Genomic DNA, 12,415 nt, shown 5'->3' with positions numbered 1-12,415 from the left:
GTGTCTGCTAAATCTAATATACCCACAAGTCCCAAAATGTTTATTAAATAGGGGCTCATGGTGTCAGCACATTGCTTCTTATAGGGTTTGAGGTCTTGGAATCCATTCTTTATGTGTTTCCATTGCCTTACAAGGGAAATTGGTGCAAGCGCTTTTCATTGCGTGCCCCACTCCTGATCCTGGGCTTTCTCAAATACAGTATCTCTCACTTCTTCCTGGAACTCTGCCTACGCCCCTTCAACCCTTCACCAACTTGTTCTTTGCCCTCTTATAAGGCTTTCCTATATAAAGATTATTCCAAAGATTGCTACCAGTGCTTTGCTGGAGAGCAGACATGTAACCACCTTGTAGTTACAAAACAGGGCAGGCAGAGGCGCCTGAGTAGCTTAGTTTGGGTAAGCATCTGCCTTCTGCTCAGGTCGTGATACCGGCTTTGTGGGATAGAGCCCTGTGTCCGGCTCCCTGCTCCGTCCGGAGTCTGCTTCTCCCTCTCCTGCTCCCCGTGCTTGTGCGCGCGCTCTCTCTGACAAATAAATGAACTCTTAAAAGGCAAAAACAGGGCAGTCACTGCTGGCCTTGTCTGCTGACAAGAACCACTGACCCAGGGACTGAAACAAGGTACATGCATCACCTTCCAGTGGGCTTTGGTCAATTAAGGGGGACAAATAAGAGACTGCCTTCTGTCTCTATTGTTCCACTGGTGGCAGACTGGTCATGCTCACTGACGGTGCAGCCAGAAGCCCGAGACATCTGGATGGATGTGGAGTCCCTGACTAGTTGGGTCTAGCTCTCACAAAGTGTCAAAGTGTCTCCAGGCAAAGCGGTGAGGTGGCCTGTCGTTCCTAGGAGCAGAAACTGCTTCCTTGGTGTCCTGCTTGGTGCCATGCCTGTCATACCCAGAGCCTTCAACGGGCATTTGCCAAATCTTTTACTAAGGTTTTTTGGTGCTCTTAACATTTTTTTCTTGTCCACCCACGGAGCCCTTGAAATTGTCAAGCATCTGTCCTCTGTGCTACAGAAGCATATCTGATAAGCGTCAACACTTTTTGAAGTTTAATAGGTCACTTCTTCCTTCTAGGAGCATTTTTGTTTGTTTCTGAAGAAGAATAAAAAATTTTAAGTAAGCAAGATAATAACTTTTAAAATAACAAGACAAGTCGCCCCCACAGGGACCAGGCAGTTGAGTTCAGAGCACTTTATCAAGGCATCTTTCCTGGCAGGAAACACTCCAGCCATGGCAGATCCTTCAGATTGCACTAGATACACAAGGGCCATTTCCTCAGGTTTTTCTTGTAAACAGAGTTCTAATATATCTAATAATATCACGTGTGACCTCGTGCTTTAAGAAAGTAGTGTCCACCCTCAGTCTTGATTAATTTAAGGTGATCGCGGTGATTCTCTTCCCCTTGCTAACAATTGGCTTAGAAAAAGTCATGGTAACAATTATAGCCAATAAGATATAAGGAAAGATTTTTGAGTGGCATAGGGGTGGGGCTTGGGAAAGCTTCCCATTTTCTAAAGAAAAGAGTCTGCTATGGCCTCCACGTGTTGTGTTGGCTGTTGCCACCATCTTTTAACCATGGGGAGATGAGTTAAAGGACCAAAGCCAACACCCTGAGGACTGCAGGGCAGAATTATGGAAAGAATCGAGTTTTTGATGATGTTGTTGAGCCACTAAGTTAACCAGCCCTGGACCTGCCATCTCTCAGACTGTTCCTCTGTTGAGAAATATTACCCTTTATTGTTTAAGCCAGTTTCAGTCAAGTGTTTTTTCCTTAAGGCCAAAAAACTAAACACGAGGGAGCCAACCACGATCAGAAGATTGCCAAGCATGCAAGGACTCCAAGCAAGGTGAGTCAATTAAATTCTTTAAATGGTGAATAGTCCCATGTCTGATTGTCTGTTTTCCCATAGAAACCAGACAGTCGAGTCCTCTAGCAAACTGTCCCTTTCCCTGAACTCTGTGAGGTGAACGTTGCCAAATTTAAGCTCCACTTTGGAGAGCTTGGGAATCTTTTGAGGTGGATTTGAGCCCTGAGAGCTAAGGAATTTCTTCTAGGCACCCAAAGTCACAATCTCTTGGGGACTCTGTCCTCTTCCTGGTGGCTGCCATGGTCTGGGTTCCGACATACCTGTCCTCCCAGGTCTCCACTGTGGGGTGGGAAGGCACCTGGAGGGCTGAGGGGGAAGCCCCAGCTCCCACCCCGGGTCCACTGTGGTACTCTCTGCCCTGACTATCAGCCAGTGACTTGACTTGTGTGAGGATGCTTTATTTGGGAAGAATATTTATTCTCTTTCCAATAAATTTCCTTTAAATCAGTCTCCCTGTGTTTAAAATGTTATCAATACAGTAAAAGGAATGTGGTGGTTTCAGACGCTCTATTTGCAGTTCTAACTCTATATGCCTGCCTCCATACAAACTTGTCAGGATCATTCAGTAGTCAAAATAGGATAAAAATAAACCGTCCTTCCTAGGAAAAGCTTAGTTGATGAATAATTGTTAATGTAAGATCAGGTAGTAAAGGAGCTTTGGATGGTAGGATCTGAACACGAGGGCAGCAGCCCAGTTCCCATGCTGGGGGTCCGTTGTAAGCCTCCAGCTAGAGACGGCTCTCCTAGACCTGGAGAATGAGATCAGCATGTCCTGAACCAAGCAAAGACCCATGAAGTCTTTTTTTTTTTTTAATACTTTAATTTTTTTTTAAAGATTTTTATTTATTTGACAGACAGAGAACACAAGTAGACAGGCAGGCAGATAGAGAGGAAGGGAAGCAGGCCCCCTGCTGAGCAGAGAGCCCGATGTGGGACTCGATCCCAGGACCCTGAGATCATGACCTGAGCCGAAGGCAGCGGCTTAACCCACTGAGCCACCCAGGCGCCCCCCCATGAAGTCTTTTAAAGAGAGGAAAGAGTCCCCAAGTCCATTATCCCATGTAGGCATTTCAAGGCAAAATAAAGACCGGTGCCTCAGAGGATGTGCTGGTCATTTGTGGCAGTGGCTACAGTAGGAGCTACGCCACAACACGGAGAGTGCACTGTCTCCTGGGCAGCATTTGCAGCTTTTTATCTGTCCATGAGGAGGGCAGAGGTAGTTCAAGACAAAGTGGTCATTGTTCTAGTTCTGAGTTTCAAAATCTAGTTCTTAAATCTACAAGAGAGACAAGTCTAAAACCCAAAGCATTTTGATTTTTTTACTTTGCCGAAGCAGGCTTTGGTGGGAAAGAATTTCTGTTGGCATTCCAAAACTCTTTTCTATCAAGAGCAGACATGGAGAACTGATCACCTAGAGCTTACACATTAAACTTAGAGTGGGGAAGAACACATGCCGACCCAAGTACAGGTTTCTGGTTCATACAAAAGGAAGATAAAATCCTCTCAGGGCAAATGAAGGAATAGGAAGAGGTTGGAAAGAAGAGAACATGGTTAGTTGCTCGTGCTAACCCCTAGTCCCTGACAACCACCTGATTCAAGATGTGCTAATTCGGCATTTACTGCGTGCCTGACCCTGTTCCAGGTGCTTGAGATATATTCTTCAACAAAACAGACAGAGGTGCCTGTCCCCTTAAGGTAGCTTAAGAGCCTAACTAGAGAAGACAGATGTAACCAGTACACATAATAAATTATTCAGTGTACTCTGGTGATAAAAGAAAAAATAGAGGAAGATAAGGATGTAAAGCCTGATTGAAATTCAAAGCCTGGGGGCACCTGGCTGGCTCAGTTGCTGAAACATGTGACTCTTGGTCTTGGGGTGGCGAGTTCAAGCCCCACATTGTTTTGAGGGTTTGGGGTTTTTTTTTTTTACTTAAAAATAAAATCTTCAAAAAAAAAAAAAAGGGAGAGAGAAAAAAAGAAGCACTTTGCCACAGTTTTCTATTAGTTTCTATTAGTTTTTTGACCATGGGAAACCTACAAAGAATGGTTATAAGCAACTGGGGCCAGGCCTCTCCTGAGGCAAGGGAGGCACATGTGTAACAGGTCTTGAACTTAATGAGAATCACCCATGAAAATATTTAAAGATGAGAAACAGGCCCCAGGGGAGGCCACAGCTCTGCAGAGCATCCTGGAGCCTTAAATTTCTTCTGTGTTCTAAACTCGCCTTTGGAAGAGGGAAAGACCCCCACAAATTAAATCCAAACATCTCCCAAAATGGCCCGAAGGATGAGTATGCCTGTGGCCCCCCAGGAACGGACCCTCAGAGCACAGCTTCACTCTGCAGGGTTTGGTCATTTACAGTCGCAAACCCGCTACTGGTGTCTTCCCATCAGTCACTGCCTAGCACTGCGGGGCTTCCCAAAACATTCGTTTGTGTTTTCTTGTTAGCTTTTCTAAACTCACAACCAAGAAAATATTCAATAAGTAAAATTACCCACAACATATAATTTTCTCCACATTTCTTACAAAGGTTGTCTTTTCTAGACTTCAACAACTAGTTATCCCTTCCTGATGGCTTTAACTAACAACTAGTTAAAGCCATCAGGAAGGGATTACTGTTGTTATGAAATGTATAAACAGTTGATTATACAAGATTCTCATTTTAGCCTTGGCATCTGGCAGTCTCCCCACATGTCCGAGGGTTCACGTGCGTGCATTTGTGGACACACACAGGCACAGAATGTAGAAAGAGGGCCCTGTAGATAAACTCACAAATGCCCTTTACAGAGTAGGTGATCGTTTAAGGTACAAATGCGGATTTGAAATAGAAACTTTCTTGGCCTCACCACTCAGCCTAAAAGGGTGTCTTGCTGTGGGAGAGAATAAATGTCTATAGACATGGCAGAGGTCTTATTTTGGGGAAGATTGAGCCATCCTCCACCCACAGACAGGGGACATGATTTGGGCCTGATCAGCCTTTGAAATTCCATTTCCTGTGCCGTAGAGATTCAGAAAGGGACCAACCCCGGCCAGTGAGAGTCTTTCCCAGGACTTGGGCTGGCACCATCTGGAAAGAGATCTGTTCTTCTACCAGGGCTGCTAACCTGGTGAAATGTGAACCTGGAGTTTCTTTGGCATCTTTGCCTCCACATGGGGAGTCAGCCTGAGCATGAAGCCAAGAGAAAAGGGACACAGTGTCCTGAGAGGTCACCTGAGTCCTAGGACATAACTGCTCTGAGGACTTCATGTGATATGAATTAATACATTTCCTTCTTTGCTTCAAAAAAGTTAAACTGGGTTTTTCTCCTGCAACCCCATCAATGCTAATACGCACAGGTTCATAAAACATAATGATCACTGCACCTGCCACGTACCAGGCATGGTCCCAGGTGCCTTACATACTGTGTCTCACGAACTCCTTCCAGTAGTGCTCTAAGGTGGTTGATGTTATTCAATCTCAGGAGAGAAAAATAAGGACCTAAATGTAAGATTAAGTTGCCCATCCAAAGACCTATGGTTAGCAGATCGTCTACTGGCAGTTTGAACACAGAACACTAAGGGTCTTGAGTTCACTATCCTCCCACCCTAGGCACCAGCAGTAGCACGCTACTGGTCAGAAAAAGAGCTGGCATCGCAAGACCCTGAAAGTCACTTATTAGCAATTCTTAGATATTCATTTACTTACCTGTGAGTGGGGATTAATATCTTGTGAAATAATATGAGCAAAATTGGCAAATTATGTCTTTACCATTGGCTCTTTTTTTCAATAGCTTTATGGAGATAGAATTCTCATACCATACAATTTATCCATTGAAAGTGTATAATTCAGTGTTTTTTTGTACATTCATAGATTTGTACAACCATCACTACATTCAGTGCTAGAACATGTTTATCGCCTTGAGAAGAAAATGATACCTTTTAGCTATCATCCCTCTCTCTCCTTGATACCTCTCCAAAGATGCTCCCCCCCACCAAACCCTCCTAGCCCTAAGCAACCACGAATCTACTTTCCACCTCTGTAGATTTCTTTATTCTGGACTTGGATATGAATAAAAGCATAATATGTGGTCTTCTGTGACTGCCTTATTTTTTTAATTGAGGTATAACTGACATACTAGTTTCAGGTATACAGTATAATGATTTGATATTTGTATATTTTGTGAAGTGATCACTACGATGTCTAGTTAATATCCATCACTATATATAGTTACTAAATTTGTTTTCTCATTATAAGAACTTCTATGATTTATTCTCTTTACTACTTTCAAATAAGCAGTATGGTATTATTAACTATAGTCACAAAGCTGTACATTATATCCCTAGCTTATTTATTTTATAGCTGGAAGTTTCTACCTGTTGGCTCTAATCACCAGTTTCTCTCACTCCCCATCCCTGCCTCTGCCAGTCACCAATGACCTTGGTTTTCGTTTTTGTTACTGTTTTGGGTTTTTTTAAGATTCCACATGTAAGTGAAAACATACAGGATCTATCTCTCTCTGACTTATTATACTTAGCATAATGCCCTCAGGGTTCATCCTTGTTGTAAATAGCAAGATTTCCTTCATTTTTATGGGTGAGTAATATTCCACAATATACCTACACATCTTTATCCGTTCATCCATGAATGAATACTTAGGTTGTTTTCATATCTTGTATATTATAAATACTACAATAAACATGGGGGTGCTTATATTTTTTCTTGTTCGTATTTTCATTTTCTTTGGATAAATACCCAGAAATGGAATTGCTGGATCATATGATAGTTCTGTTTTTTAATTTTTGGAGGAATTTCCATACTACTTCACATAGTACAATTTTCTACCAACAGTACACAAGGCTTCTCTTGCCAACACTTGTTATTTCTTGTCTCTTTTATAATAACCATTATAACACATATGAGGTGATGTCTCATTGTGGTTTTGATTTGCATTTCCCTCACCATTAGTGATGTATCTTTTCACATACCTGTTGGCCATCTGTATGCCTTCTTTGGAAAAATGTCTATTCAGATCTTCTGCCAATTTTTAAATAAGATTGGAAGTTTGGCTCTTGTGTTGTAGGAGTTCTTTATATTTTTGTTATTAGCCCCTTCTCAGATAAGTGATTCGCAAATATTTTTTCCCATTTGTTAGGTACCCTTTTCATTTTATCGTTTCCTTTCTTGTCCAGAAGCATTTTAGTCTGATGTTGCACCACATATTTTTGTTTTTGTTGCATTTTCTTTTGGTGTCAAGTCCAAAAAATGTTCACCAAGACTGATGTCAAGGGGCTTACTGCTTATATTTTCTTATGGAAGTTTTATGGTTTCAGGTTTTACATTCAAATCTTTAATCCATTTTGATTAATTTTTGTTTATGGTATAAGATAGTGGTTCGGTTTCATTCTTTTGCATGTGGCTGTCCATTTTTCCCAACACTGTTTGTTGGAGAGACTGTCCTGTCCCCATTGTTTATTCTTGGCTCCTTTGTTATAAATTAATTAATCATATATGTGTGGGTATGTTTCTAGTCTCTATTCTGTTCCATTGATCTATGTGTCTGTTATATCAGTACCATAGTCTTTTGATTGTTATAGCTTTGTAATATGGTTTAAAATCAGGCTGTGTGGTACCCTAGCTTTGTTCTTTCTCAAGAGTGCTTTGGTTGTTTGGGGTCTTTCGTGATTCTGTGAAAATTTTAAGATTGTTCTATTTCTGTAAAAAATGCCATTGGAATATTGATAGGGATTACATTGAATCCGTAGATTGCTTTGGATATTATAGACATTTTAACAACATTCTTCTAATTCACGAGCACAGAATGTCTATCTTGTGTCTTTGATTTCTTTTGTCAGCATCTTATAGTGTTCAGTGTACAGGTCTTTCACCTCCTTAGTTAAATTTATTCCTAGCTATTTTATTCTTTTGATGTAATTGTAAACGGGAACTACTTTTGCTCCATCCCCTACCTTTTGGGATATTGTGTTTCCATTCCCTTTTGTTTCAAGTGTTATTTCCTTTTTTTATATTTTTCTTTGATGCATTGGTTTTTCAGTAGTATATTGTTTGTTCTCCACATATTTGTGAATTTTCTAGTTTTCTTCTTGTAATTGATTTCTAATTTCATACAACTGTTGTCAGAAGAAACTTGTGATATTTCAGTCTTCTTAAAGTAATTAAGACTTGTTTTATAACCTAACATATCCTGGAGAATGTTTCATATGTACTTGGGAAGAAAGTTTATTTTGCTGCTTTTGGATGGAATGTTCTTATGTTCTTAACTCCATCTGATTTAATGTGTCATTTAAGGCCAAGGTTTTCTTACTGATTTTCTATCAGAAGAATCTATCCATTGATGAAAGTGGGCTTAAACTCCTATTATTGTATTGTTATTTTTTCCTTTATGTCTGTTAATATTTGCTTTATATATTTAGTTGTTACTATGACGGGTGCATAAATATTTCCAAATGTTATATCTTCTTCTTGGATTGACTACTTTATGTAATGCCCTTCTTTGCCCTTATTACAGTCTTTGTCTTAATGTCTATTTTGTCTGATATAAGTGTAGCTACCACTGCTTTCTTTTGGTTTCCATTTGTATGGAATATCTTTTTTCATGCCTTCACTTTCAGCCTCTATGTGTCCTTACATATCAAATGAGTCTCTATAGATAACATATAGATGGGTCTTGGTTTGTGTTTTTCTTAAATCCATTCACCCAATCTATGCCTTTGATTGGAGAACTTAGACCATTTACATTTAAAGTAATCATTGATAGGTATGTACATGCTGCCATTAAAAAAAATATTTTCTAGCTGTTTTATAGTTCCTTGTTCCTTCCTTCTCTTACTCTCTTCCTTTGAGATGTGGTTTTCTGTAGTGCTGTACTTAGATTCCTTTCTCTTCATCTTCTGTGTAATTAAAAAGCCTAGAAGTTACCATGAGTCTTGTATATAACAATTCATATTTATTACAGGTTACTTTAAGTTGATAACTTAGGTTTGAATGCATTAGAAGTCACTACATTTTTATTTATTTATTTATTTAATTGATTTATTTATTTTCAGAAAAACAGTATTCATTATTTTTTTCACCACACCCAGTGCTCCATGCAATCCGTGCCCTCTATAATACCCACCACCTGGTACCCCAACCTCCCACCACCCCCCCGCCACTTCAAACCCCTCAGATTGTTTTTCAGAGTCCATAGTCTCTCATGATTCACCTCCCCTTCCAATTTACCCCAACTCCCTTCTCCTCTCTAGTCACTACATTTTTCATTTTTATTCTCCCCTTCCCATGTTTTATATTTTTTGTGTCACATTTTACATTTTTAAATCCTGCATATCTCTTATCTAATTATTGTAGTTTAAGCTAGTTTTTACTTCTTTTGTCTTTAAACCCCCATACTAGCTTTGTAAATGATTAACTACCTTTATAACATTAGATTGTTCTTGAAGTTTTACTATGTGTTTATCAGTGATATTTATACTGTCCTATATTTTTCTGTTAGTAATTAGCACTTTTATTTCAGCTTAAAGAAGTACTCTTTTTTTTTTTAAGATTTTATTTATTTATTTGACAGAGATCACAAGTAGGCAGAGACACAGGCAGAGAGAGAGGAGGAAGCAGGCTCCCCGCTGAACAGAGAGCTCGATATGGGGCTCATTACGGGGCTCGATCCCAGACCCTGAGATCACGACCAGAGTCGAAGGCAGAGGCTCAACCCACTGAGCCACCCAGGCACCTCTTAAAGAAGTACTCTTAAGATTTCTTGTAGGGCTGAATTAGTGTGATAAATTCCCTTAGCTTTTGTTTGTCTGAAAAATGCTTTATCTCTCTTTCAATTCTAAATGACAGCTTTGGCCAGGCAGAGTATTTTTGGCTGGCAGAATGTTTCTTTCAGCAGTTTGAATATATCATGCCATTCCTCTGGCCTGCAGAGTTTCTGCTGAAAATCTGGATTGTCTTATGGGGGATTTCCTTATACATAATAAGTTGTTTTTCTCCTGCTACCTTTAAGATTCTCTTCTTATCTTTAACTTGACATTATTATTATGTGACTTGTTGTGGGTCTCTTCAATGTGGGTCTATATGTAACTCTTTGGGCTTTCTGGATCCGGAAGGCTATTTCCCTCCCTAGGATAGGGAAGTTTTCAGTAATTATTCTTCAAATAAATTTCCTACCTTTTTTCTCCCTCTCTTGCCCTTGTAACAGCCCTTTCATGTGGAATTTGGTCTGCTTGATGTTTTCCTAGAAGCCCCATGAGCTATTTTCATTTTTTTTTCTTTTCTTTTTTTTTTTTTTTTACTTTATGCAGCCCTGATTGTGTGAATGCCAGTGCCTATCTTTGAGTTTACTGATTCTCTCTTCCATTTCATCTAGTCTGCTTTTAAACCTCTCCAGTTGTATTTTTCAGTTCAGTAAACTTTAGTATTTTCAGCTCTGTAACTTCTATTTTGTAATTACCTATATTTCCCATTTGTTGAAATTCTCACTGGGTTCATCCATCATTCTCCCCAGTACAGTGAGCATCATTATGACCATTATTTCTAACTCTTTATGAGGTAAGTCACAGATCTCCATTTCGTCAGGGACTTTTTCTGAGGTTTTGTTTTGTTCTTTTGTTTGTAACATAGTCCTCTGTTTCTTCATTTTTCTTGACTCTGTTCATTTCTATGCATTACATAAAACAGCCACCTCTCCCAGTCTTAAGAGCGGCCTTACGTAGGAGATGAATCTTATTGTTCAAACTTGCTCTAACTCTTGGTTGTCCCTCAAACCTCGGTGACTGTCAAACTAGCATAATTTATTTTTAGTGACTGCCAGTAGTTGAGAGGGTGCCATGACCTGTCAGTGTCCCAAAAAGGAGGATCTCAGTCCACACCTAGATTCAGACTGACTGAAGCCAGATCCTCAGGCAGCAACTTTTAAAGTATGAAAATATGCACAATTCTGTGGGACTGCAAGCGTAAGTCCCACTGACCACCATAGCTAGGCCATCTAGAGGTGTCCCCTGGGTGGCTACTGCAAAAAATCAGGGCGCCAAAGGAGTGTACAAGCAGTTCAGATAAGCTCATAGAGGGCTTTCACAGAACAATGGCGTCAGCCACAGAAGTCAGGAAGCCAGACTTCAGTTGGCACAGGAACTTATCTGGGAGATACTGTGAGCTGAGGTAAGGCTGAGGGAGAGCACGAAGATGGTGATCACTGGCCTCTACCCCTGAGAACCCCTTAGTAGGCTGCTAGATGTATGCCAGACTGGATGCCAGCTCCTCAGGCCAAAACTATAGGATAAACAACTAGGTCTCTTTCAGAGGAAGACTGGGGATATGTTTTAGTATATTTGTACAGTGCCCTGGGGGTAGTAGCTGACCAAAACTGATCTCTCCAGTTGCTGCAATCTCTGTGGAACCCAGGAAGGCAAGCTCTGCTGGCCACCACAGCCAGGTAATCAAGGAGGCACCCCAAGGCATCAGCCACAAAATCTGGGGCACTAGACACTGTAAGTGTTCCTCTTTGGAAGATACTGGTGCTCTGGAGCATGCCATAGGGTGAGCACAAAGATAGTACCCACCCTCCAATGTTTCTGGAAAGGATTATAGTCAACCCTTAGATATGATTTAATTGGAAGCCTATCCCTCAAGCCACAGCTATGAAGATAAACTAATACGCCTCTTTCACAGAAAGACAGGGCCCCTTGGACTGTTGCCTCTTGTTGTATCCTGGGGATAGTAACTGGTTATCGGTTATAATCCTATGGGATCCACAAGTAAAGCCCTACAGGCTCCCAGAGTCTGTGATCTAGAGCTGCCCATTAGGCAGCAGCCAGAAAATTCAGGGTGCCCCCACAGAGCTACAGGCTCTTTTTTGGGAGACACCACTGAGCTAATACAAGGCAGAGTGAGGGTACAGAAGTGATGTCCACTGGCCTCTGTCCTGAGAATATTTCAGTCACCCCTACATGTAAGTTAACTTAGATGCTTACTCCTCAGGATGATGCTTGAAGATAAGCAAATAAACCTCTTCTGCAGAAAGTCTGGTGCTTTTCAACTAGCTGCCTCTGCCCTGGGCCCTGGCATGGTTGGATCTTAGTGTGCACGCCCTTCAAGGGCCTTTTCTCATTCACTGTAGCTTTGTGGGTCTCCTAGATGTGGGCCCCATTGGCTTTCAAAGCTAGATGTTTTGGGGATCATCTCTTAGGGGCAGGATATTGGTTGGGATGTCCAATGTGGACTTCAAAGCCTTCACTCCTTGGGGAGATGCTCCAGGTTTTGAGTTCCCTCCTCATTGTAGGTCACCATGCAAGGGACTGGGTTTATAGTGAAATTGTGTCTCAGCCTCACCTACCTGCTTTGATAGAGGTTTTTGTTTGTTTGCCTGGTGTATGAGTCACTCAGCTAGTTTTGGGTGTATTAATTTATTTTTTCAGAGGAAACTGTCCCATATGTAGCTGTAGATGCAGTGTATCTGTGGAAGGAGGTGAATCTGGAATCTTCCTCCATCGCCATCTTGCATCAGGATCTGTGACTGCCTTCTTTGTTTTAGCATAATGCTTCTAAGGT

General features: G+C 41.0%; 1 long non-coding RNA gene across 1 annotated transcript in view; it reads left to right on the top strand.

The window, feature by feature from the left end:
* The first annotated feature begins 1,783 nt into the window (after positions 1-1,783).
* Positions 1,784-12,415, top strand: part of LOC132028303 (uncharacterized) — an 83,563-nt gene continuing 72,931 nt past the window's right edge. Inside the window, exon 1 of the long non-coding RNA XR_009407395.1 lies at positions 1,784-1,851. This is a non-coding gene — a long non-coding RNA (uncharacterized LOC132028303). The remainder of the gene's footprint in view (positions 1,852-12,415) is intronic.

This window comes from Mustela nigripes, chromosome 12, assembly GCF_022355385.1.
Source record: "Mustela nigripes isolate SB6536 chromosome 12, MUSNIG.SB6536, whole genome shotgun sequence".
Taxonomy (NCBI): domain Eukaryota; kingdom Metazoa; phylum Chordata; class Mammalia; order Carnivora; family Mustelidae; genus Mustela; species Mustela nigripes.
The sequence above is the reverse complement of the archived record's forward strand: the minus strand, read 5'-3'. Positions and strand labels throughout refer to the sequence as shown.